Genomic DNA, 24,633 nt, shown 5'->3' with positions numbered 1-24,633 from the left:
AACAGCAGAGGGCAGAGGCAAGGAGGATTGGTTGTTTAGCCTGCAGAATAGAGCAGGGTTTGCACTAGTCCTTAGAGGATGCACCAAGAAGAAGGGGGTTTTATGCATGTCTTTTTATTGCTCACATTTGGATAGTGGGAAATCATAGCAGCTGGGAAGACAAATAATGCAGTGCCATAAACATACCCAGTCTTTTAAGCTGCTCAGTCGTCAACAGTCTAATTAAGTTATAAGAAAAATAAACAAAAGGCCAAACTGAGCAGGCAGTGAGGTTTGGCTTAGGCTCTGATCTCGGCATTCCCAAAATAAACCCAAACCACCACCCCACACTGACCACATTCCCTCTCCTCCCCCCCCACAAAACGTGGCTGACAGAGATGCCACGACCCAGTGCAGGGCTCCTGTGTGAGACCAGACTGTCCTTCTGAGCAGAGCTACGTGGCTCCTGCCACAGCAGCCTCTTCAGCAACACATTCAAGGTCCCTGGAAAGGTCACACAGCTTCTACAGCCCCAGGGATGTGTAGCAAATGATGTTTTGGTAGAAAACAGCCCTCCTTTTTCTCCATCTATCAGGAACGGCTGCCCCTCTGCTCTGCTGGACTCTTCACATGCAGCAGCTGTGCTGAGGGGATGCAATGGGCCATAACAATGCCCTACAAGTTTTCCTTTGAGATTGGGTCTCCCAGGTGAATATCTTCATCTCTCCAGCGCATGAAAGGGCAGAGAAATTGCCTCCTTCTTTAACCATGCTAAGGAAGTGATGCTACACAACCTTCATGACATTCAGCAGTCCTGAAGGAAGATATTATTCTTTTATCCAGAAGAGGAGCTACACCAGGTGTGAACCTAGATTGGACATGAAGGTGGCACAGAGGAAGCCTCCTCCCAAATCCATCTGGTTCAGACAAGGCTCCATCCATGCTCAGCACCAGGTATATCAGCGGATGGTTTTTGAGTCAGCTCTCCCAAAGGTCTCACACCACCCTCCTGCATGTAGAACTAGGGTCTCCACTCTATGGCTTGCAAATGACACATTGCCCGTAACACTCCTTGTTTTTGCACAATTTGGTTTAAAAACTTGTTTTTTCCTCAAGGACAGCAAGTTATGGTGCCACCCTAGAGCACTGTTACTTGATTGCTGTTGTTGACCATTTCCAGCAAAAGTTGGAGACTAGTGAGTAAAAGAACACAGGTTGGTCTTGCTCTGACCCCTCTAGCAAACGATCCCAAGACTCTATGACATGCAACCCTATGGGCCCTGGACAAGAAAAAAAAAAATGGTTGCAAAAAACCCTAAGGGGAAGAAACTTTCCTAGCTTCTTTTAAATCAACTGGTGGTTGTTATTAGATGGGAAAGGTAGAGGGTGCTGAATATATCCTCAAAACCTAGCCAGTTTCAAGGGGAGAAAGTCAAAAAGGACTATGTGCTATGTCTGAGGAAGTAGGAATAAAGCAGGAGTAAAGAGAACACAAAGGACTGGTCTGTGCAGTGAGAGAGAGAAGGACTTGGGTAGAAGAATATAGAGAGAAGGGAAAGAGATGTGGGACATTCGGTTTTGATGTCAATCTCATAAAAGCCACGCTCACGTCCCTCTATTAGAGACCACCACAAATTCACCCCACTGCAATTACAGCTCCAAAGGGGAACGTGTCCCTGGGTGCTGATGGGAGACAGCAGCATCTCACCGTTTGGTCCACACACACACAAGCCTCCTGCCACCAGAGGTGGCAGACAGATCCAAATCACCAAGTCCCCTGCCATCAGTGCCTTCTGCAGCAGGGACACCACAAGGTCAGCAGCAACATTTCCTGAGAACAGCCACACATGAGAGCCTGGCTGCAAAGAGCCATGGAAAAAAAACTACTCTGGGTCCAGCTCCAGCCAGGGACTCAGAGCAAAACACACATTTAAACCTAGAAGAGGACAAAAACAGGCCCAAAAACAGCTCCAGGAGGGGAACAAATCCACCACCCCCTCCTGCAGAGCAGGTCCAGCACCACCCCACGGTCCCAGTACATGGTGGAGCAGGCTCAGATGGACCCCAATGGGTTCTTCACCAGGGAGCACCTAGTTAGGAGGAAGCCAACAGCACCCAGAGCAATGCCAAGAGCACAGGCTCAGCGGTTAATGAAGCCCAGCATTAATCAGGCAGCACACTCCTCTGTTTGCTTTTGCTCTGCTCAGGCACAGCTATTCATTTGCTGGGACACGGGAGGCCACGCACAGATGCTGACAAGGCAGACGTCCAGCCATGGAGCCAGCACACAGCAATTCAGCACCAAGTGCAGCTACACAATCCCTTTAATCTCAGCTAAAGATTTTTTTTTTCCTGGCTTCCTTTAATAAACCCTGATTACCATGGATAGGCGCTTTTCTTTGGGAGCCGGCATGGCAAGAAAACCCATACAGACACATTGTCAACAACTCCCCCGACAAAGGCCGGCTTCTAACTTCAGCTAAATCCTTTCTCCCTGAACTTACAACCTGTCTGATGCCTTTTTGCAAAGTAGAAGCAAGTCTCTCTTTGAGGGCACCCAGCACCAGAGCATCTTTTCTTTGGAGCTCACCACAATGAACAGATCCCAGCACAAGCTGCAGCTTGTCCCAAATAGAGAGATTAATTTCAGCAACGGGTTGTTTGCAAGGCACTTAAGCCCCGGCGACACAACGTGGCTTTCACTCATCACACAGATTATTCCATTCAGGCACTCGGAGGGTGCCCATCACCTTGTTACCTGTGCATCTGCCAGGAGCGTATTAAGTGAGAGGATTAACATTTGCCATGAGTGGGACTTTTATTCCTTTCTTCCTGATTCACCGTCTGAGAAAACTGCATGTGGATGCTGTTTCTCCCTGCGTTTCAGACTTGGTTTCCTACCAGCAAAATCAGGTCAGAGCTGCGCTCCTTTGTGCTTGGAAGGGAGACGGGAGAGGCTTGTAATGATTTCTTGGTTCCTCCAGGAATTTACTTACACAGAGACTCGAGTGAAAGAACACAAATAGTCGGTGCCACAGAAAAAAGAATGGAGTTTTGAGGTCATGGAAATGACCTACAAATCCAGAGACCGGGGTTAAACTCTGTTTTCTGGAGCAGGCTTGCCTGTGAGTCTCCATGGGTGTGTTTCCCCTGCCACAATACAGGTTACTATTTCCCAGTCTCCCAAAATTATTCTGAGGACATCTATTAAAAGTATTACTTATCACAGCACTGGGGAACACCCCAAACCATCAAAGAATTGTAGAAAAAGCACACCATGTCACAACAGTGCCTTACTTTGTTGATCCCAGTCTGAGGAACATCTTTATTACAACATATAGGTCCAAAGCACCAAGAAAAGTGGAGAATGCCAAAATGCAGAGTGACAGGTTAATTTCTGCCTCAAATTCTCATTCTTCTCTCCTGAGAAAGCCACCGTACACTCCTGGAGTTTTGCTTGCCCCACTACAAAATGTTTTTCTACTGTATGTCACTGAGGTGCAGCTCTCACGGGGATGGCAATGGCCAAGAAATTAAATGGCACTTGCAGCTCAGAAGACCCCAATCGAATTGTGACTTTAGACACAAAGAGTAATAACCACAGCCCCTGCCCCTAAAGGCATGATGCATATGGAAAAGCAAATGAACTGGGTTTCATCCCAGCAGGTTTTCCCGGCTGGTGTATCAAGTACATCATTGTAGGACAGCCATGAAGAAAATGACATTGTCTTCCTCGCAGGCTGCACCTACACTCACAAATTCCCTTTAAGGCCTCGGGGGCTCTGAAAGGTGCTCAAATGAAGCCTTAAAATTTTCTGGACCTAGTCCAGAAGTGACCCCTAAAACCTTGCACAAGGGGCTCAGACCTCAGGTTCTCCCCTGAGCCAGCAGGCAGCTATTTTGTTTTTGGCAGAGGCTGCAGAACACAGTTTCTGTTGCATTGAATGCCAGTGGGTGGATGTTTCCCCCTGCTTTGCAATCTTAGGAAGATCTGTGAGACACAATTCCTCTCTCTCAGGCTGAAGTCTTGTAATTAGCACTGTATAAATCCATGAAGAGCCAAATCTCATAAGACAGAGACCATACTTCAGCTGTCTCCTGAAAGCCTGGCACAGAGAACAACTCCAAATTCACAGTGACTTTGTGATCCCTGGCTATTTCACTCTCTAGATCTACATGAGGCACCAGCAAGGATAAAACATGGGGCTTGCAGGAAAAACAAAACCTTTAAACCTTGATCTACTGCTTGCTGGAGCACCGAGATCTATATTTGGAGCTGCAGAAACCACTTGCAAAGAAGCCAGGAGAGAATCCCCAATCTTCAAAGCCTGCGATTTTACTACATATTCAAAAGGCAGCTGGAGCAGAGCAGCCTGAGAAGCATAGGGTAAAAGCAGTAGGATGGGAAAAATCAAAAATGATACCATGATGGGGAATAAAGCTTGGAAATTAAGCGGGACAAAGATCCAGTGTATTTGCTGGGTAGGATCAGACTTTCTGCAAACAGGATGAGCCTCAATAACCAGTTACCTGTGCTTGATGGCTCAGAGATGCTCACTCATATAATGACTGCAAAATTGCCCAGCTTAAAATGATTAATGCAGAGCAAGGGTACTCGCCGAGATCCAGGATCCTCTGGAGTAAGGACCATCAATCCTGCAAAAAACCTTACGCTGAGAAATAGGCTGAACACACAGCAGGAGCAGGAACAGAAAGAAAATGCCATTAACGGTCCTGTATTGCTGGGAAGGAACAGAGAGAGGGACGGTGATTTCTCTTCAGTGACACAGGGTTTGCAGCACAGGCAAGAACAGAAACTCCCGTAATGCTTTATTCAGCATAAAATTTCCTCCTTTCATTCTGTGGCAGGTATCCAAACTGTTTTGGAGCACCAGCCCCTGGCCGTGGAGAGGGTCAGTGGAAAGAAAGATCTGAGGCAGCAAATCCTTCAGCCTCATCTTCCCACGTGAAAGGCTAAGGACAGGGATTAGTGAGTACAGTCCCATAAAGCAGGGATGGCTGGACCATCTCACATCTCAGCCAGCTCCTGAGTCCAACACACACATTATCACTAGCGGGAAGAAGCAGTGCTGACTGGCATTTTCCCTTCTGATCCTAAATAAAAGCTTTGGTTTACTGAAGCCATTAGCGATATTTTTATGGTGACGTCCGTACTGGGGATCATGGAAAAAAATATCAGACTTCTTGTGTCATACTAATTCTGACCAAATTCAGAAATGCATCTGGGTAAGTCTTAGTGCCCCCATGAACCTCCTGGGCAGACACAAGCCATTGATTTTATCACTCTGCCTTTAACGTGACAGCTCTTCCACCATCTGTTCCGTCCTTCAGCCCCTGAGCAGGTCACATGAGGGACAGTCTTCTTCCATGCTTCTGTAACACCTAGGGCAATTAGGTCCCAAACTCATTAGTTCATAACCTCATGAATCAAAGAATGGTTTGGGTTGGAAGAAACCTTAAATGTGATCTCATCCCAGCCCCTGCCATGGCAGGGACACCTCCCACCAGCCCAGGCTCCCCCCAGCCCCATCCAGCCTGGCCTTGGGCACTGCCAGAGATGGGGCAGCCGCAGCTCCTCTGGGAAACTTGTGTGTGTAAAGTCTTTACTTCATTCCACTTTAAAGTATCCTATTTTTTTTCTGGCCCTGTGGGCTTGAAAAGATGTTGTTAAGAGATCTCAGAAGTCTGCCAATTCCATATTTCTGCCCCAAAGTTCACCATCTCCAAATTCCAGGTGTCTTCTGAGATTGCTACAAAACATAACTTCATCTTTACAAATGGAAAACTACAGTGGGAAATAGATACTTTCTGAACAATATTAATCTACTGCATGCTTTACTTGGTCCTCCTTAGCAAAAGTAATAAAAACTACATTAAAATTGTTTATAAATTGCAACTGTACTGCCAGAAGAGAACTTCTTGTTAAGTTCTAAGCAAAGCACTGCTCAGTGCAGCTTCTGTGTTCAAAGATTCCCCCTGAGAAAAAAATATCTAAGATGAGCCCAAACGAGAGATGTCCTTTCAGAGGACTTCCCCTCAGAGTGCTTTGGCTAAAACCTTCCGTCCCCACTTGACTTGGAGCTTTTTGAGATGTCACCCGATCCAGAAGGGAAACAAAGTGGCAAGGCTCTGATGGAGAGCCCGATGCTTGCTCTAGCAGAGACCTCCAGCTGAGACACAATTTCAAGCCCAGCAGCAGCAAGGGGGATTGACTACTTGTTCTGCTGATAGCTGTAATGAGGCGGTGTGGACACGGCCCTGATAAGCAGCAGCTTTGTGATCATTTGGGGGGGGGGGAGGGAGCAAGGGAAGAACAAAAAAGAAAAAACAGCAGTTAGACATCCATCCCTGAAGTCAGTACCACCACAGTCCCATAAAACCTCATTTTACAGGCTGGGAAGAAGACAAAAGAAGACCACAAGCAGCACTTTCAGCAGAGAATCAATAGCACAACTCCTCCTCTTCCAAATTAATAACTACAACAACAATAATAACACGAGCAAACTATTTCAAACTTGTCCATAATTTTCTCTTCCAGTGACTTTTTTCGCTGCAAGGCAGAGGACAAGCTAGCTGCTGCCAAGACATACATAGGCCAATGGGAAGTTATTCTTAGAGCCCTGCCCAGCTGTTGCTGCAGGATAACTAGCTCCTAATTATGCCTCGAGATATCACTGAGCTAGACAGGGCACCTATGGCCAGGATCTGATCTAGGCAAGAGACAGGATTGTGTTAATACAGGCCAAAAAAAAAGATAATCACATTGCTCTGTTTGTTAACAGGAAGATTAGAAGAGAGCTGATGTCGTATACATAAACCCAGGCTGCGTTTGCAAGGGGATACACAAATGTGTCCTGTACAGCATGCAGGCATTTATTTTTGCACAGAATTAGGCGATTTCTCTACACCCAGTTCAGGGCAGGTATGCATACATAATTACACCAGGCATTAACAGCAACACCTATAGCTCAGGTTGCCTGCCATGTTCTATAGCAGGACTCGGATTTAAGGTCCTCATTACCTTGACAGACATTAACCGCTCAGTGGACAATTTCCCCAGCTCGGTGTCTGCCTCGGGCTAACATCTCTGGAGGAAGTTGCATTCACAATTGCTTGGGCAATTCTGAGAACTAAATTAGGAGAAAAGTTTTTGCAAGTTAACAATATTTTTGTGTGTGTTTGGCCTTGGTTATATGCCTTCCACTGTCTTACGGGAAAGATTCCTTGCTTTGGAGCAGGTAATAATAATTGGGAGAGTCCTCTCCTGCTGTCAAGGGGATCTTCTGGATATGCCTGAAAGTGTCTGAATTTGACCAGGTTACAGCACCTAATAATCGATAAGTCACAGGTAGAGGATTTGCCCTTGCCACTGCTCCCAGGATGGATCAGATGGCGCTTGGGCTATCACCACAGGATGAGTAAAACATGCCCAACATCGGGGATGAAGGGACTAAGCAGGTTTTCCCTACACTTATTCCCTGTGTCAGCTGGAGGCTGCTGTGGTGCTAAGCACTGCAGCAAAGGAAAACTCTTCTGTGCTCCCTGATGGAGTTATGCTGCAGCTCAGCTTAATTAACCCAACTGGCAAGCACAAGAGGAGGAGGCTCTGACACAAGGAAGGGAAGGCTGGAAGTGGAGGAGGGAGAAAAAAAAAAAAAAAAAAAAAAAAACTGGGTAGAGACAATTTAGTAAAAGGGATATGAGAAGAGACTGGGACACGTGGGCAGATTGCAGATTTGCAAGTTCTGTAAGAACTAAAACATTCCCTCTGCATGAATAGTGCATTGATCCCACAGCTCCTGACTCTCCCGATTCCCCTGAGATGGGCTTCCTCCAGCTACTGACACATCTGAGGTCAAATCAGTTATACAAGATTAAAGTTCGGGGGAGAAAACTCCATTTTTGGCTTGCTCGTGAGCTTGGAAAACATGTATTCAAACAAGAGGTGTTAACTGCAAGGAGGAGAAAGAGGGGGTGAAAAAGAGCAGGTAATTGCTGAACTTTAGAAACAAGCAATATTCCAAAATGCACAGAATATTCCTGAGCCCTTCTACATGTGTTTAGAAGAGGCTGCATGAGCAAAGGACAATCCTATCCCCTTCCAACTCCTTCTCAACACCAATATTTAACGCCAAGCCTAGAAGGTGTTACCAAATCATGAGACTTCGCAGAATCAGGAGCAGCAGCTCTCACTTACAGACTATATCTGAATATGTTAAAACCACCCGAACCTTGGAAGGAGCAGGTGGTGCAGATCCTGATGCCGTGACCTTGCTGCTATTTTGCCATCCTGTCGTACATCACCCTAGCACATCACACCTTGTCCTGAAGGATCATTTCATCCCCGCTCGGTAAAATAACACATCGCTGCTTGCAAAAATAACCAAATAATCCTACAAATATCCAGACCCTATCTCCAAAAATTTACATCCAGAAACACCCCAAGGAGACAGAGGTCCAGGGAGCAGAGGGCTTGGCCAAGGTGACACAGAGTCAGCACGGATGAGCCAGGCCCACAGCCCGTGTGTTCAACCCCCAGCTCACTGCCACAAAGACACAACAGTTGTTCCGCAGAGCCATGTGTGCAGCACCAGGGGAACCTCCTTTATAGCTGATTTTCTCAATTATTTTCTCCTCCGGTGCAGTTTTTAGGAGCACGCGCATGCCCTAATGGCTCCGGAGTGGTAAATTCCCATCAGTCTTAAACCCATCCACTCTGCAAGCACTTTGCCAGCCTCAGCAGAATGGGTGCATTACACGCTCAAGTGTCATTGTTGAAGTTGCTTTAAATAGTCCGGTGGTCACTGTACTCAGCCATGTGTCTGCACGGACGCATCCAGGGCGTCCTGAAATGATACAGGCTGCTGGCACCCGGCCTGCGGAGCTGGTGGGAGGCAGGGAGGAGGTGTCTGATCAATCCCCTCTGCTGCTAAAGCTCTCTGCAATCTATACAGGTGCGTCCCCGCAGGGACAAACACCGGGAGGAGACACTGCCAGGCAGCCACCAGCAATGGCACTCGGTAGGCAGCTTGCTGCTGCTGCAAAACACAGCTGCAAAAAGCAAATTCTCTCTTTCCCCTCCCATAAATATCTTCCCTGGGCCAGGCTCTTGGACACAGATGGAAGGTGCAGATGCTCTGCACTTTGCAGGATCCTTCACTTAGCACGATGCTATCAGCAGATCAACAAGTCACCCCAGAGCAGCCACGAGGAGGGTGATTCAATTGTTTCAGCTGTTTGCACAGCCTCCCAATTGCAGATGCATCACCTCAAAGCATAAGCTGTATGAAGATGGGTGTTACAGAGAAAACCCAGCACCACAAACACTCCTACGAGCTCTTTCATTCTGCAAAAGATAGTTTAGGGGGTTGCAATAACCAGCAGTTTCAGATCTGGATCTTACTGCCCAAAAGAAAGTTGCTTGTTTGTTCAGTCAGCAGTGAGCAAAATGTCACCCCAAACTCTAATTTAATCCAGATCCAAACACCATCTGCTTTAGCCTTGTCTGCTCACGCACGGTCTAAAGGCACCTGTGTCGGAGGCATTGGGAAGGTGGGGGTGTGGGAAGGTCATCTCTGCTGGTGAAATCCTGGGCGTTAGCAATGGAGGTCTTGGTAATAGGATGCAAGACATGGAGAAACATCGCAGAGCAGATGCACAGGTGTTGAAAGATCAAGAGCCACTGAGGACTGCTATCCACATGCCCTTCTGCTCCCCGCAGGGCATCGCAATGCAAGCCTGCACTGAGTTCCCTCTGCTCCTCCCGCTCTAGGACAGAGGGAGATCCAGCATAAGGGCCAACAGCTGCACTTTGAGCAATGCACAAATCCTAAATACTGTCAAAAGCATGAAAGCCCGTGCCCAGGAACCCCTGCCTTTTTTGTGATGTGGACAAAACCGCTCCGATTCAGGAGCATCATCTGGGCTGCAGCCCTGGCTCCCGCAGGGCTGGGACACACAGCCTGGGGCTGGCGGGGAGGCTCGGGTGGCTGCAGATGGATTTTCATGACATGAGGCAAGCTCTCCAATGGGAAGCTGGACTCAAATTCACCCCAGTTTCAAAAGTTATAGCCTGTAAATCTTTTGCTCGCATTAGGGAGGGAGGGAAATTCAGTTTGCATTGCTGGCGGTGGGGTTAGGCTGAATGCAGCTTTGGTTCGCAATGGGTGCTGCTGAGCTTATTAGGATGGGCCTGGGGAGCACATCTGGGTGCCACCTGTGGGTTTATTTGCTTTTTTTTTTTTTTTTTTTTTAATTTACTAAAACAAAAGTGAAACACTTAGGATGGACAGGGACTCCTCCAAAAAGCAGCAAGCCCACCTAACACCCCTTTGCCAGATGGACCCTTGCAAGGTCAATGTTAGCAAACACACACAGGCAATGCAGGAGATGCCTGGAGCAAACCAGGCTCCAAATCCATGGCCATGGCTCAATATTATGGGCCCATCACACCCTGTTGTGTGCTCTGCAGGTAGGAAATCCCCATCAGCTGCCTGTACAGGGAGCCCACACCTTGAAGCTGCGGTCCTGCCCGATGCCGGAGGGCTGGGATAAAAAAATGTAGCGGTGTCCACAGGTGCAAAAAATGCTCTCACAATTCAATGGGTTATGAATAACAAAATATTTCTGCTCTGTGGCCATCTGCATGCCATCCACCCCCACAAATCCGACACATTCCTCCTGCAGCTACAATACTCGTTTCGGGAAGAAAATTCCCTCTTTTCTCTGCCTTCAAATCATGCACGAAGGTAGCACTCAACAGCCAGTTTCACTGGTAGGACCCATGCAGACTAACATTGTGCCAAGCACCACGACCTCAGAACAGAGGTTTTTCTACAGAGGTGCCAGAAATAATACAAATAAACTCTTCTTCTCTCCTTGGCTTTATATCTACAGCTCCCACACATCACTACCAGCGGGGCTTTAAAACTAAAACAGACTGGGTCTACGTGGCTTGAATTTAGCCTGGAAATTTATCTCTTCTGCTGAAAGCTCTGTGTTTGCTTGATCTTCCTGCCTTCCAAGTTCTACAAGTGCCACATGTTGCACAGCTGGATTCCTGACAGAGAAAGAAAACAGGAGGGAAGAGAGAACAGATTAATATATATATATATATACACGCATGAACGCAATGGCCAAGGTTTTCAAAAGTCACCTGCGAACTTCAGCAAAGTACCTTCAAATATTTCCAAGGGACCTATGTGTGGGAAACAGAGCTCTTGAGCTTCCAAAAAATCTGCTCTCCATGGGCAGAAGAGGAAGGAAAAGGACCTGGGGCTATGAAGGACTCGCTGCTCTGAAGATGTTCCTGACCAGCTCTTGCAGAAAAGGATCTGCAGATAAGTTTGTGTCGGGGAAGGCTGTGGATAAGGCAGCCAGGAGGAAGGATAGATGTGTGCAGCAATGAGGGAAACACTGACTGTTAATTCTCAAGCTTGCTGGGGTGTGATTATTAAAATATTAATGTGTTTGTCCAGTTTCAGGAGAATTTGTTCACCCTCAGCAGCCGTAAGAGGGGAATACCCCCAGGCTCCAGCAAAACTGATGGACTCACACAGATGTGGGCAGCAAGGGCCCGGCGTGCCAACCGAGCTATAAAGCAAGGAAAGCTGAAGGGAGGAAAGCTTGATCGTCTGAACCAAGATTTAGAAAACAAAAATCAAAAAAAAACAACAAAAAAGTAACCCCACCATGGGAGAAAATGAAGAAAATATTATTTCCTGCGAAATGAAGTATTGCACTCCTTCTGCAACAGGAGGGGGGGGAAAAATCAAAAACAAAGCAAACGAGATATTCAGTTCATATATACAGGAGAAGGTCAGCTTCCTCCTCACCAATAACTCAGTCCCACAGGAATCGAGCATGATATTTGATATAGGGCAGACATTTGATTCTTTCCTCTGTGTAGGAAGGCCGAGACATTCATCTCCCACCCCTCCATCCACGTTCCCCACCACATAGCAGCATCACTGCGGGCAGGTTTGGGTCCCTTCTGCTGAGCACCCTGCTGCAGCAACAACATATTGCAGCTTAAAATCCACTCCCTCTTAACCCTGACCTGAGGTTTTGTCTTGTGTTTGGGACTAGGCAGTTGCTGTAATAGCCTTCTGCCTACAAGGAGACCTTGGAAGAGGCAAATTATGGGTGGCAAAGTAAGTTGCCCATTACAGGGAGACGCAGAAAGGCACAAACCCACACCTGGAGACCTTTTTGCTTATTATAAAATAAAGCTGCTTCTGCATTACCAGGGAAGGAGAAGGAACGATGGAAAGGTGAGAGAGGGCAACCACCAAATGAAACTTATGCATGGACAGGACCGTGTTTTTCTCTTCCAACTCACTATTACATCTCTCTGCATCATGCTGTAACTTTTGCAGATACTCATGAAATTTTCCTCCACACACACCCATACCTAAAAGGAGGGAAGGCAGAGCAGGTGAGCATCCCCTGAGCAACCCCTTTGCCATCAGCAGTGCCCGCACCAGGCCAGCACCTTCTGAAAAACATTGCAGTAACCCAGCTCACTGGGAGCCACGTTCCCAGACACAAAGGCTTTTCCAGGGTTGCACCATTTAATCCCAGTCCTCTGGTGGAGCAAAAACCTCAAACTTTTTCCTTTCTTCTCTCTCCTCTCTACAAACTAGAAAAAAAAATATCCTTCTCCTGCCAGCACCTGATGGATTGCACAGAAATCAAGGGATGGTGAAGGAATAAGAACTGGACTTGTCCTAACCCCCCTCTCGCTCTGGCTGTGCAGCCAAACTCCTGCTCCAGAAACCTCATCCTGGACCTTCAAGACCTTTCCTAACAGTGGGCGAAATTGGCAGTGACCTGAGAAAAGCACTGGGTGACCAGAACAGCATTTTCTAAACATATTTATTTTCCAAGTGTGTGTAAAAAAGCATATGTTTTATACACATACTTATATATGTATGTATGTAGTCTTACCTAAAGGAAAAAGGACTTTCAGCTTCGAGTGCAAATGAATGAGAGATTTGGACAGGTGCTGGCAGTGCGATGCCATGAAAAACCCAAATCTTATACACAGTCAAGACTTCTTCTCTAAAAATAATGCAAAAACAGACCCAATCATCAGGAAAAAGGGTGGTGCATGCAAAAAGATGCCTTTTCTCTGGCTCATACTTAACGCACAGCGCACGTGCGTGTGTGTGAGCCTCGGCTGAGTCAAAGTCTGAGGGCTGCCTGGTGTCAGCCACGGACTGTGCCAACGACAGCAGTTTCTGACAGCCTTTAATCACACCACTTACAGCCTCTGGAGCAGGGGGCGGGCAAGGGAGGAGGTGAGTGCTTCTCCTGTGGGGTGAAGCCATCCCACGTCCTTGCCAAAATGTGTTGCTTTCACCCACTGATGGGTTCGTAATTGCAGCCCATGCTGGGATGTGTTATCCTGAGGGGTAGAGGGCACAGATGGGAGAGAAACCTGAGGTTTGGGGGAGAAAAAAAAAAAAAAAAGAGGGGGTCCCATGGGTGGAAGGACATGGGGATGCATGAGGGTGGGCCAGGTGGTGGCTTGGGGAACTCAACCCTACAGTGCATCAGTGCATCTCTGGGGGTTCAACACTGCAAACACCCCAAATGTTTGGAAGCAACTGGGAGGTAAGGAGTTATCTCTATTTCCATGCAAAATAGGGAAAAAAAAAGTGAGAAATATGAACAGACAGGTGGTCAGACCGAGAATGTGCAAGCCCTGCTGCCCACCTGTACCTTGGTTTCCCAGCACAAACATAGGAAATAATTTCTACCAGGTCTCACAGATGCTGGAGAGTTCAGCTGGGCTTGTGAATATGCTAAAAAATCCTCAGCTTAGTCCAGATTTGGAAGGCTTTGGGAAGAGTTTTGCAGTGCACCGTGTTCTGATTATTTACTTCTCCGTGCTAAGGAGACACCTACTTCACACACCGCCTCCTGGAGAGGCGGAAAAATCAGGCACGTAAAATAAGAAGGAAATGAAAATCGACTTGATAGCTCTTTCCCCTTCCTAATGGGTAATACTTACCTAATTATGCCCGCTTGCCATTTCCTTTTCCTGCTTTCTTTGAGACATTACACAGTAAGAAATTTGTCCTAAAAGTTGCTACTTTCATTCCGAGGCATCCCTTTGAGCTGTTTGAATGGCTAAGGCAGGCAAGGGCAGCAACACCATTATAAGGGAAGGAACAAAAATCCTTTCTGAATGGCTCTGACAGGTGCTGCTTTTACTGTCCAGCTCTTTCCATGTGCAGTTCCCCTCCCGCTCCTCTCTTCTCCCAGCTGGGCAGAGAGGTGCAGCTCCAGGGATGCCCCGTGCCTCCTGCCATGGTGAGAAGCTTGGCCAAGGAAGGAAAGACAAAGACTGCAAAGATGCTCCAAGTCCAGCAGTCGAAATGACAGCTCACAGCTGGTGTTTGGGGTGAAACCCAAGATCTGATGCTCTCAGAGCTGGTGGGATCCAAGTGGCATCCCACACCGGTGCCAGGTCCTTGGTATCCCTTGAACGACCTCTCTCCAAGCACATCAGTGCCACAACCAAATTTCCAGGCAGCTCAGGATGGAGAAAAGTGATGGCAGAAGCAGAATACGATCCCCTTAGCTCCACCTTCACATGGGTGACCCTACCAAAACACAGCAAGTTTTCATTATCTCCAGCCTCCTTCCTTTAGGGTAGGTCCCAGGTAGTGCTACGCTTAATTGCACTGGGAATAAGAGGGGGTGGCACATGCAGGACACCCAGGAGCAGGGGAAATGTGCTCTGCTCCTCCCCTGCACACGAGGGGATGAAGCTCAAACAAAAACAAACCTTCCACACCTTGCATCCTGCCTGGGGATGCATCCAGCCACTGGCATTACACCTAAGAGCTGCAGGAATCTCATGGGGTCTCAGGGGATTCAGGCAGGGGGAAGGCTGAGCATTCAGCCCCCCATTCCCACCCCTCCTTCCACCTCCGAGCTACCCATCCCTGCTTTTGCACCCCTGCTCTTGCACCCCAGGTGTTTTTCTCTCTTCTCCGCAGGGAGCTCGGTTTCCAAGAAGGGAAACACAAAGCTCGAGGGGATTGACTTCAAGAGATGAAACGGGCCCTGTAAAGGAAGGTGTTTTATTCCTGCTCCAGGGGGGTGCTTTAAAAGAGCCTCCTTTTGTTCCCTCAAAGACTGGGAAGGATGTTCCCTAGTCTCAGGCTGGGGAGATGGAAAGCAGGGGGGGAATTCAGGGAACTTCAAGGGCCACAGCCTGCAAGCGACAGCAGAGATTGCCCCACACATCATGTGCAGGATCCTGCACTGGTCCAGCCATTCCTGCATCCCTCCCACCCCACAGGGCTCATCCCTCTGGGGAGCATCTGCTGCAGGTGCACAGAGAGCCCAGAGCAGCCTGAAGTCTGGAAAACCTGTACTGTTTCTTCTTATTAATGTTTATTTTTGGTTTTCTTGTTTTGTTTTGTTTTGTTTTGTTTTGTTTTGTTTTGTTTTGGGGGGAGAGGAATGGTTTTTAGGGTTTTGGGGGGCAAGGAGGCACAGGTTGCCCATGCATTTTGCCCTCCATCTCCAGGCTACACTGCACCCGCCCTGGCTGGAGGGAAAAAGCATCCCTGCTTCTCTCCATGCCTCTGGGCACCCCTCCATCCTCCCCCCCATTCACCTCCCAGCCCCACTGAGCCACCCCCCTGCAGCAAATTCAGCACTCCCGGGGCTGTTAGGCCATGAAGGACAGCGGGACAGGGGGAGGTTTCCTCACAAAGCCACCTCTGCAGTGCTGCCAGCTTCATGATGAAGCCGTGAACCCAGGCACCCAGCCCTGCATCCCTCCTCTGTTGCCCAGCTGGGCACTCCCCAGACTCCCCAAACCGACCCCAAAGTGTCGTATAAGGATGCTCTGTGGATGACCCATCCTGCAAAACAGAACACGTGGGTGCTCAGCACCTAAGCCAAACAGGAGATACCTCTTCCTGCTGCTCCACTCACTCCTGGGGAGCAAAGGACAGCCCCAAAGCAGGATTCGTCCCACCCACAGCATCTGGAAAGTGATAGTTAGGGAAGCCAGAGGGATACCCCTAGCACGGCGTCACCCATGGGTTGCAGCCAGCACGGGAGCAGCAGCATCTCCCCACACAGCCTGGCAGGGTGCCTGGCTGCAGGGGGGCTCGGGAAGAGCAGGAGCCCGGGATGGGAGCATCGGAGGAGTTTCCCTGCCTGCCAGCACAGAGGGATGGGTTTGCAGAGAGGGCAGGACTTCAGCAAAACAGCAAGGAGCAGCGCATGCAAAGAGATAAGAGAAGGTATTTACCAGGCAATCGCTACAAGGTCCTGTGAATATGGTATTTGTGATGGATGAATAGACATATTATTACAGGACTTAATGCAAACCCGTCGCACCAAATGGCGACACGCGATTACTAGTTGGGAAATAACTAAGCTCATTATAATGAAACGCTTCGCTCAAATCCCCCTCCAAAGGAAGGATCTGAGGAAGGAAGGGACCTGTGACGGAGCATACTGGGGGATTTGTTTAACCAGCTCAGCCCGCTGGGCTCACTCAGCACGCTCGCTGAAGCCCGGCTCGTGGGGAAGGATAACCCCCGACCCGCGCGGGCAGCACCCTGCACCCAGCACCGGGCTCATCCTGGCACCAACCCCGCATTTAGGAGATGAAAAGAAGCACCTTTGGCTAATAAATAATAATGCTAACTACGCGTTTCTATAGCAACTCATCACCATAGCAGCTCGGCGCAGGAGGAGGACTTAGGGGCTGATCCTGCCTTCTTCAGGGTGAGGAGGCAAGTGCCCTTCTGGGGTGGCGCCGTCGGGGGAAGAGCTGGGATGTAAACCCATAACCGCTCCTCCAGGCTGTCCCTGAGTGCTCACAAACACCCCTTTGGTGAAGAGGACACCACTGTGGGAAGAGTGGGGCCAAAAAAGATGCCCTGGGGCAGTCATGCACCTGCAGGGGAGAAATCAGCCGTGCAAATACCCCCATGTGCCCTCCAGCACACGCACGGCTCAGGGTAACACTCACAAAGCTCCACCTGTTGCTCTGCTTTGAGCAAGAATTTGGAGACTTGTACCAAAATCCTAACAAATCAAGCAGGCTTCACAACACTCTCCAGCGAGTCACATTTTTAAGCTAGTAAGTCATGCTAGTAAATCATGCCCATTCTAATTTGCCTTTTCTTTTTTTTTTTTTTTTTTTTTTTTAACTAAAGTACCAAAATTACATGGAAAAGCCTTTGATTAGCTCCACAACCAGCATGTTATGTTCCCAGCTCACCTCCTCTCTCTGCTTTCCCCCCAGCCTAGAACAGCTCTGCCCATAGCCACCTCCAGAAGCCTTTTCCCTGCCAGAAGAAGGGGACAAGACCCCAGGGATGGGCCAGTGGCCATCGGTGACTACTAGCTCTGTCCACCGGGCTAGTCCTCAGGTCAGAGAGTGAGCTCCCAGCCAGAGCCTCACCAGGTTTATCATCTTGTTAACCAAAAGCGAGTCATTTGTAAAGGTCATTAGGGCAAAACGCTGTGAGAGGGTGACAGTCACTTCTACAAAACCAGGGTGCCACAGCCCAAAAATAGATAGATGGGGAAAAACGAGACTTGAAGAAGCCAAGGGACCTGCTGAAGGCTGTGGGGCAGCCCTCCGGTAAATCAAAGTCTCCCCCTGACAGCCCAGGATAAGTTTCCTTAAAATAAAACAAAGCCGTGGCACACATTGAGTGCTTGCTGGTCCATCAATAGGCAATTGTAACCGGACACACCTCCTTAGTCTCTAAATGAGTTTTCTTTCCAGCACTACCTTACGGACAAATCCCCAGTCACAATAAATAAATAAATAAAATAAAATAAAATCCTTTTTCACAATAAAGTCAAGCAGGGCCACACGTGTGTGCAGCAAATCTGCCAGCCTTTTCCCAACTTCCTAGCACAATGATCTTCCTTTTGGGGGGCAGAGGGGGGTGAAGAGGAAAGGAAGGAAAAGCAAAGACAGAAGAGAAGAAGAAATGAAGTGGCAATTTCCCTGTTAAGCTGGGGATCAATACGAGGGCTCATCCTGGTTCTTGTTTCACAGGGGCACAGCTCTGGCTGCTCAAGTCCAGACTGACACAACTCCAGCGCTTGATGTATGAGCTCTTCGAGATATTTTTAATTTAAATCTCACCGCAGCCGGGTACGGAGCCATCCAGGCTTTGATTTACTGCTGATTCGCCGCTCCGATTCCTATAACTCTATGCTCAGGCACCAAACAGTTTAGCGCTGAGCATCGGATGAGCATCGAGGGGCTGCTGGTGGCAAGTGCTCAATCCTTGCTTCAGATGCAACGAGTAAATAAATCGCGATGGTTACATGCAGTCCCCGAGTCCAGCATCATGCCAGGATTTCAAAGGAAAACAATATTGAGATGGAAGAACTCCACCACCCTCCGCCTTCCTCCCCCGTGTAGTGTTTAATGCTCAAGGAGAAACAACAGCTGGGTCAGGGCAGCTCATTTTGCAACCATTTACATGCGTTGGGTGCAGCATCACTGCAAGGGTTCACCAGGCATTAAGATTTATTCCCCTGCCCCTCACAAGCTGTGAGGAGGGGGAAGCGTGCGAGTGTATATCATGCAAATGCCCGCGATGGGAACCTGCCCCATATTATCTGCATTAGAGCCACACATTCGCCCTGTCAGAAGGACAAGGGAGATTCAAGTGCCAGTCAGCTCCCGTAAATTTATGGCTGATGGCTTGGAAAGCCCCGGCAGACTGCTCGTGTACGGATGAGGCAGCTGGAGGGGAACTTGGAGCCAGGGCTCCCTCCTGGGTCACTCCAGCCCCACTCACTGCAGCTTTCCTCTATTCCTACTCAGAAGAAGCTCGTGAACTTCAACCTCCTGCCTCATGGGTCAGGATTTCTGTTTTACAGCCTTAAACAATTCCTTGGCAGCAAGGTCTGGAGCAAAAGCATGTCCCAGAGTTTGCGGGCAACCTCTCTATTCCTGGCGAAATCCCCCCAAAGTAAGGTCCAAACTACCTGTTGATCAGCAGCATAGCAGGGATGGGGGTTTCAGCCCAGTCACTGCTCCTGCTCAAGCCTTCAGGCTCTTCTCCAGCCCTGGGGGGCTTCTCCTGGCATCAGCACTGAGGTGGAAGCAGTGGTCACCATCCTACTTCAACAAAGATTGAGTCTCCAGCAAGCTTCATGCTGCTGGAGAGCTGAGCTGTTTGCATTAGTGGTATCTAGAATGGGATGACCATTGGGTTTTCAAAGCAAAGAATAAACTTTCCAAGTCCTCAGAGCACCTCTGAGGTGCTCAAAGAGTATTTTTTTGTTGGTCTGTTTGTCTTTTTCCAAAGGAAAGGGCTGCAGGATAGATGCCACCTGCAGTAATTACCACTGCAGGGGATGCAAGGCACAGACCTGGAGCCTCTCACCTGGCTGCCTGTTTAGCACCTTGCAAGATGTGCTCAAGCAAAGTAGAATAAGATTTGGCAGAATTGGCAATGAAGAATTTGGCCAACGAAAAACAAAGAAAAACAGAGTCAAAATAAATAAATAAATCACAGAATGAAATACCAGTTGGAGAAAATCACTACCCAGACTGTCCGCATCACAATACTACCCATTTTTGCAATGATTACTCCATTTCCAAGGGTCATTAAAATCTTTTTATACCCAATTTTAAATATACAGGAACCAAGCTTCATGGGAGCACAGCTGCCCCCTGGCCCACGTGCTCACCCAAGGTGAGCGTTTCTCATTTTCCAGCACCCATCTGTCATTTTACCTGCAAAAATTGCAATCCTAAAAGTGCTCTGTCCTGATCTAGCACTACTTCTGGCTGTGGAAGCATGGGCTCAAGGGCAGGGGACCGCTCACTGCTCCCATTTCCAAAAACACCTTGGGGTTCATTTTACATCCCTTGTTGCTGAGGGAAGGATCCCACCAGTAAATGGGGTCAGAAAGAGCCTTTTTCCACTCTGTGCCTCAGTTTCCCAATCTTTTGCAGAGGAATGAGGATACTTTCTCACTCTTTAAGTACTTCACAACCTGAATGAAAAGCACTTGGGGAACCCTGCGCATTTATTTATGCTTTGAGTGAGGGTTTTTTAATTCAGTCTTCTTGAGAACTCCAACCCCAGGGATATAAAGTGCTTTTCAGCCCAGTGGCAGCCATGCAGGGAAGCACGCCCACCACTAGCATCCTGCAATAAGTCAGCGTGCTGCCCAGATGGGAAGTCTCATGGCCTTGGGCGCCTGCAGGGGCTGGGGACTATTAATGCAAGCAAGAAGGAAGGAGTCAGAAAGAGCCCTCTGAAGCCTCTCGTCACACTGGTGGGAGCAGAAAGGGCTTTGTTTTTTGAGCCCCAAGCCATCTGAGGGCTTTTTGAAGGGAAATGGTCATACCCCAAAAAAATATATTCCTTGCTGGGAGGGGCAGGACACAAAACTTTGGAGACCCACCACTGCTGCAGCACAGGGGTGATGCTGGGTCTCTGTTGCTATCAGCATCATAGGAGGATTGTGGCTAATAAATCAAGAAGAGGCAAGTGACTCCCAGGACAGATGATCACAGCGTGCCACTGTGCTTGAAAATGCCTGCACGCAATGCCAAGCCACAAACTTTGGCACCACCAGCTCCAAAACTCAAAAACCCTACCTCCAACACCCTCCCCAGGCAGGATCCCAATGCACTAGCACGTAGAGCACAAGCCTACTGTGCCAGCGTCATCCTCAGCTTTTTAGGAAGCTTTTCAGAGTTCCCTTCCAAACAAGAAATTAATTCCTATGCAGCGTTAACCCTCGGCACACCCGAGCATCCGAAGACCTTGCAGGGCTTTTCATCCTGGGGCGCATCGAGCGCGCAAATCAAAGCCCGGCGCTCGGGGGAGGAGGTTGGTTTCATCTCAACCCTTCAGCCTCGAGGAGATCGGTAGACAAAGCGATTGAGCAAAAGGAGAAAAACGCAGCACAAAAGGGGCTCCGGAATCCCTCCTCCCCTCCTCGCTGCCCCCTCCCGGGATCTGGCTGCCGGAGCCGGCTCCTGGCTCCCCCCCGGCAGGTCTCAGCAGCGCTGGTGCTGAGCGGAGCCCTTCCCTTGGCCACATCTACAAGGCTGCCTAGCACCAGGCTCACCGCGAGTGCTGGCAGGTGAAAGCATGAGGGAAAGCTCGAATATTTCCTCTCCCGGTGGAGAAGTTCAGCTTCTCTCCTAGGATTTGCGATAGCACTCATCCCTCCGCTAGCCAGGCAGGCTGAACAGACTTAACAACAGTCTTCAGCGCCTGCAAGGCTGAAGCAAAAAGCTTCAAGCGAGCAAAAGCTCCCCAACAGCAGCGTGATTGATCGTCAGCCTGTATTTTAAAACACCCGTCTTGGACATAAACAATGCTCAGAGCGGGTGGCTGTCATTTATTTTGCATCTTACGGATATCACCGAGCGCCGCGCATTTAAGATGGGATGGAAAGGAAAAGCCTCGGACTGGTCCTTTAGGAAAGGAGACACCCCCCGAGAGGATGGGTCTGGGCAGAGGAGGGAAGAAAATCCCAGGCGTTCGTGGAGGGGCTGGGGTTGCGTATTTCAACCTGGCTGCGCACGGAAAGCAGGCACACATCTGTTGCACCGCTTGAAGCCCAGCTCCGGCGAAGGGTCCCGCACACAAACAAACACACAAATGCTTCCCGAGGCAATCAAAGCACAAACGAAACGCGGCTCGCGTCCCTGAGACCTTAAGACAGTGGCTTAGCCAGGGGGAGGAAGCACCTAATCTCACACTGGGAGGCACACGCTGTAATTAAAATCACAGAGACCCCACGCTCCACCGGTCCCACCCGCTCGCGGATTTAAGCAGCTTCCATAAACAAGACCCAGGTGAAACGGAGGACAGATAAAGAAAATAAGTTAGCACGCCTTATGCCTTCCAAAATATTTGTGCAGGGCTGGTGCACGCTCCAGATAAGTCCCCAGCAGGCTGCAAGCAGTCGCATCGGCTGCAAAAAAATCCCCCGACACCATCATTGTTCCCCTGCAGTAAGAGCATCCTGGGGGTCCCGGTGCAAACCTCCCTCCCGGCATCGCTCTCCCCCCCTGACCCGAGCACCGTTTTCCTCCCCAAAACCTCACATCCCAGGTGCCGGAGGGAAGCCACGAAAGACCCAGGTGCGTTTGCAGCCAGCTCCGTGGCACGGCTGCCGCTGGCTGCCCGGCGGCGAGGCTGCAGGGCGAAGCGGAGCCAGACGCGGGGTGGAAGTTGAAGGGAGAGGAGCGCGGCCACACGCTTCCCACCTGGTCCCTTCTTCCCAAAGCGAGTCGTGAGGGTCCTACACCCGAATCCAGCAAGGCGAGGGCTGCCTTCCCTTTCCCAGAGCGGGGAGCAGATGGGGCTCCAGCAGGCAGGTTTCCTCTGGGCTGGGGATGCAGCAGCCACATGCAGCCACTCCAAACCCAAACAGCGCTCAGCCCTGCTGGGGCTGAGCAAGTGGGTTTGTTTATCTGGGAGGAACTCATCTGCTGCCGGAGTATTATATTTCCACCGAAACCATGTGCGGCTCGGTGTTTAGATCACTTCTCCCTGTCTGCATAATTTAGGGGCATATGTCTGATAAACGCGGAGCATCAATAGGCAGGTTTCGGTTGCAGCACACACACACACACACACACACACACACGGAGGGAAGGAGGGAGGGAGGTTTTTACAGCGCTGACTCCGCAGCCGGGATTTCGGCAGCCCAACTCCCCGGCACCTTGCGGGAAGAGGAACCACGGGGGTCTCCCCCTTCCCTACACGGTGTTCCCCGACGGGGGTGGCCCTTCTGTCCCCCCCCCCCGTCCATCGGTCAGTCTTTTTTTTTGAGGGGGGGTCCCATCCTCCCTGGGAAAAGGGCTCTGCCTCCAGCCCCGTCCAGCTGCAACCTCATCGGGAGCAGGAAAAGTTTGCGAATGCCTCCAGCCCGGGGGAGGCACTGGGGCACCGAGGGAGGGGAATAACCCCCCCGGGAGGGTCGGGGTGTCCGGCGGGGGGGGTGATTAGGGACAGGTTGCAGCGCTGAAGCCGCTTCCTCAGGGGAGAAAAGTTGAGCTTTGTGCCTGGGGAAAAAGCCACCGGGGACCAAAATATCTGGGTTTTGGGGAGGGGGGGGCACGCGGACAACGCTTCTACCACCCCCCTCCATCGATGGGGATGTGGAGGGTGGGGGACACGGGGGCTCCCCGCTGCCACCCCCCCCCCGAGCATCCTCCCGAGCAGGGAGCAGCGGAGGGGCCGTGCCCGAGCCCCCCCGGCTCTGCGGGTCCCTGCCCGACAGCCCCGACCCCCTCCCCACGACCCGGGGGGGTGGAAAAAGCACCGGGGGGGGGGGACTCCTCCTGGGATCCTTGCCCAGGTGTGCAGGGCAGGTACCGCTGCAGCCCCGCCGGCCCTCCCGGGGCATCCTCCGGGGCATCCTCCCTCCGCTCCCCGCTTCCCGAGCAGGGCGAGGTGAGTTGGGAGGGGGGGGGGAATGTTCCTTACCTGGGAAAGCTCCTGGCTTGCTTTGGGTGGGTTTATTATTATTATTATTTTAAATATATATATATAATTATTTTTTTTTCCTCTCCTTTCCCCCCACTTCAGTCTTCAGAGCAGGCGCCGCATTGACACTGCAGATGGTCTGTGTGTGTGTGTGTGTGTGTGCGTGTGCGTGTGTGTCTCTCTCTCTCTCTCTCCAATCCCAAATACTCCACGGAGGCGGAACGCGGAGAGCCCCTCTCCCTGCACTGGGCAAACCGCGTCTGGCTCGCCCAGAGCACGGGGGGGGTGTATGGGGAAAGGGGGGGGGGAGAGAGAAGAAAAAAAAACGCAGCTCTACTTCTCACTCCCCCCCCCTCTCACCCCCTCCTCCTTCCCCAAATCACCCCCTCCCACCCTCCCCCGGCCCTTCCTTCCCTTCCCTTCCCTTCCTTCCCCCCCCCTTCCCCTCCCCAGCCTCTAAATCGAGCACGGAGGGGGGGACCCAGGAGCCGAGCGGGGGATGCGCTCCGGGGCCATGCCCGGCTCCGCGGCCGCCTCCTGCCCGCCGGGGAGGGCTCGCACTGCGGCTGTCTCGCCAGCCCTTCCTCCCCAGCCAGCCCTTCCTCCTCGCCAATGGTGGCTGCCGAGCGGGCTTTGACACCCAGGCTCTTTTGCAAACGCGCACACACCCCTCTTTTCCCACCCCCCCCACCCCCCAAAAAAAATAGTGGGAGAGGTGTGGAAGCACCAACCCAGCACGCCCGGGAGGGATAATAATAATTATTATTATTATTAATAAATAAATAAAATCGGCAATAAAAATCCTTTTACGTTGCTCTCTCTCTTTTTTTTTTTTTCTTTTTTTTTTTTTTGCAGAGAGTGGCCAGTTGCTCCTCCTTTCCCCAAGCCCACCCACCTCTGAGAGAGGGGAGAAAGCGGAGGGGGCGAAGGTTGTCGCCGGAGGGGGACCCGAAGCTGCTTTTCCTCGTCCCGGAGTTTGCAGGGGATGGGGACGGGGACGGGGACGGGGACGGGGATGGGGACAGGAGCGGGGCCGCCGCCTCCGAGCGCGCCCGGGGGCTGCGAGCGCCGCCGCCGCTCTCCCACGGCAGCAACTCGGGGCTGCTGCCTCGATTCCTCCCGGTGCCTTCCCTCGCTCCCTACTCACTACTGACAC

General features: G+C 50.4%; 1 protein-coding gene across 2 annotated transcripts in view; it reads right to left on the bottom strand.

The window, feature by feature from the left end:
- PLXNA4 (plexin A4) overlaps positions 1-23,763 on the bottom strand; it is a 403,695-nt gene extending 379,932 nt beyond the window's left edge. Inside the window, exon 1 of one of the 2 annotated variants that reach the window (XM_032202674.1) lies at positions 23,478-23,763. The gene's annotated coding sequence lies outside the window, so the exon portion shown is untranslated. Of the gene's footprint in view, positions 1-22,252; positions 22,549-23,477 lie in introns of those variants that run through there. The other variant, XM_032202682.1, reaches the window with a different exon arrangement.
- Between the last annotated feature and the right edge of the window lie 870 nt (positions 23,764-24,633).

The sequence above is a fragment of the Aythya fuligula genome, chromosome 1 (genome assembly GCF_009819795.1).
Source record: "Aythya fuligula isolate bAytFul2 chromosome 1, bAytFul2.pri, whole genome shotgun sequence".
Taxonomy (NCBI): domain Eukaryota; kingdom Metazoa; phylum Chordata; class Aves; order Anseriformes; family Anatidae; genus Aythya; species Aythya fuligula.
Note: the sequence above shows the minus strand (reverse complement) of the source record. Positions and strands in the feature narration are given on the sequence as shown.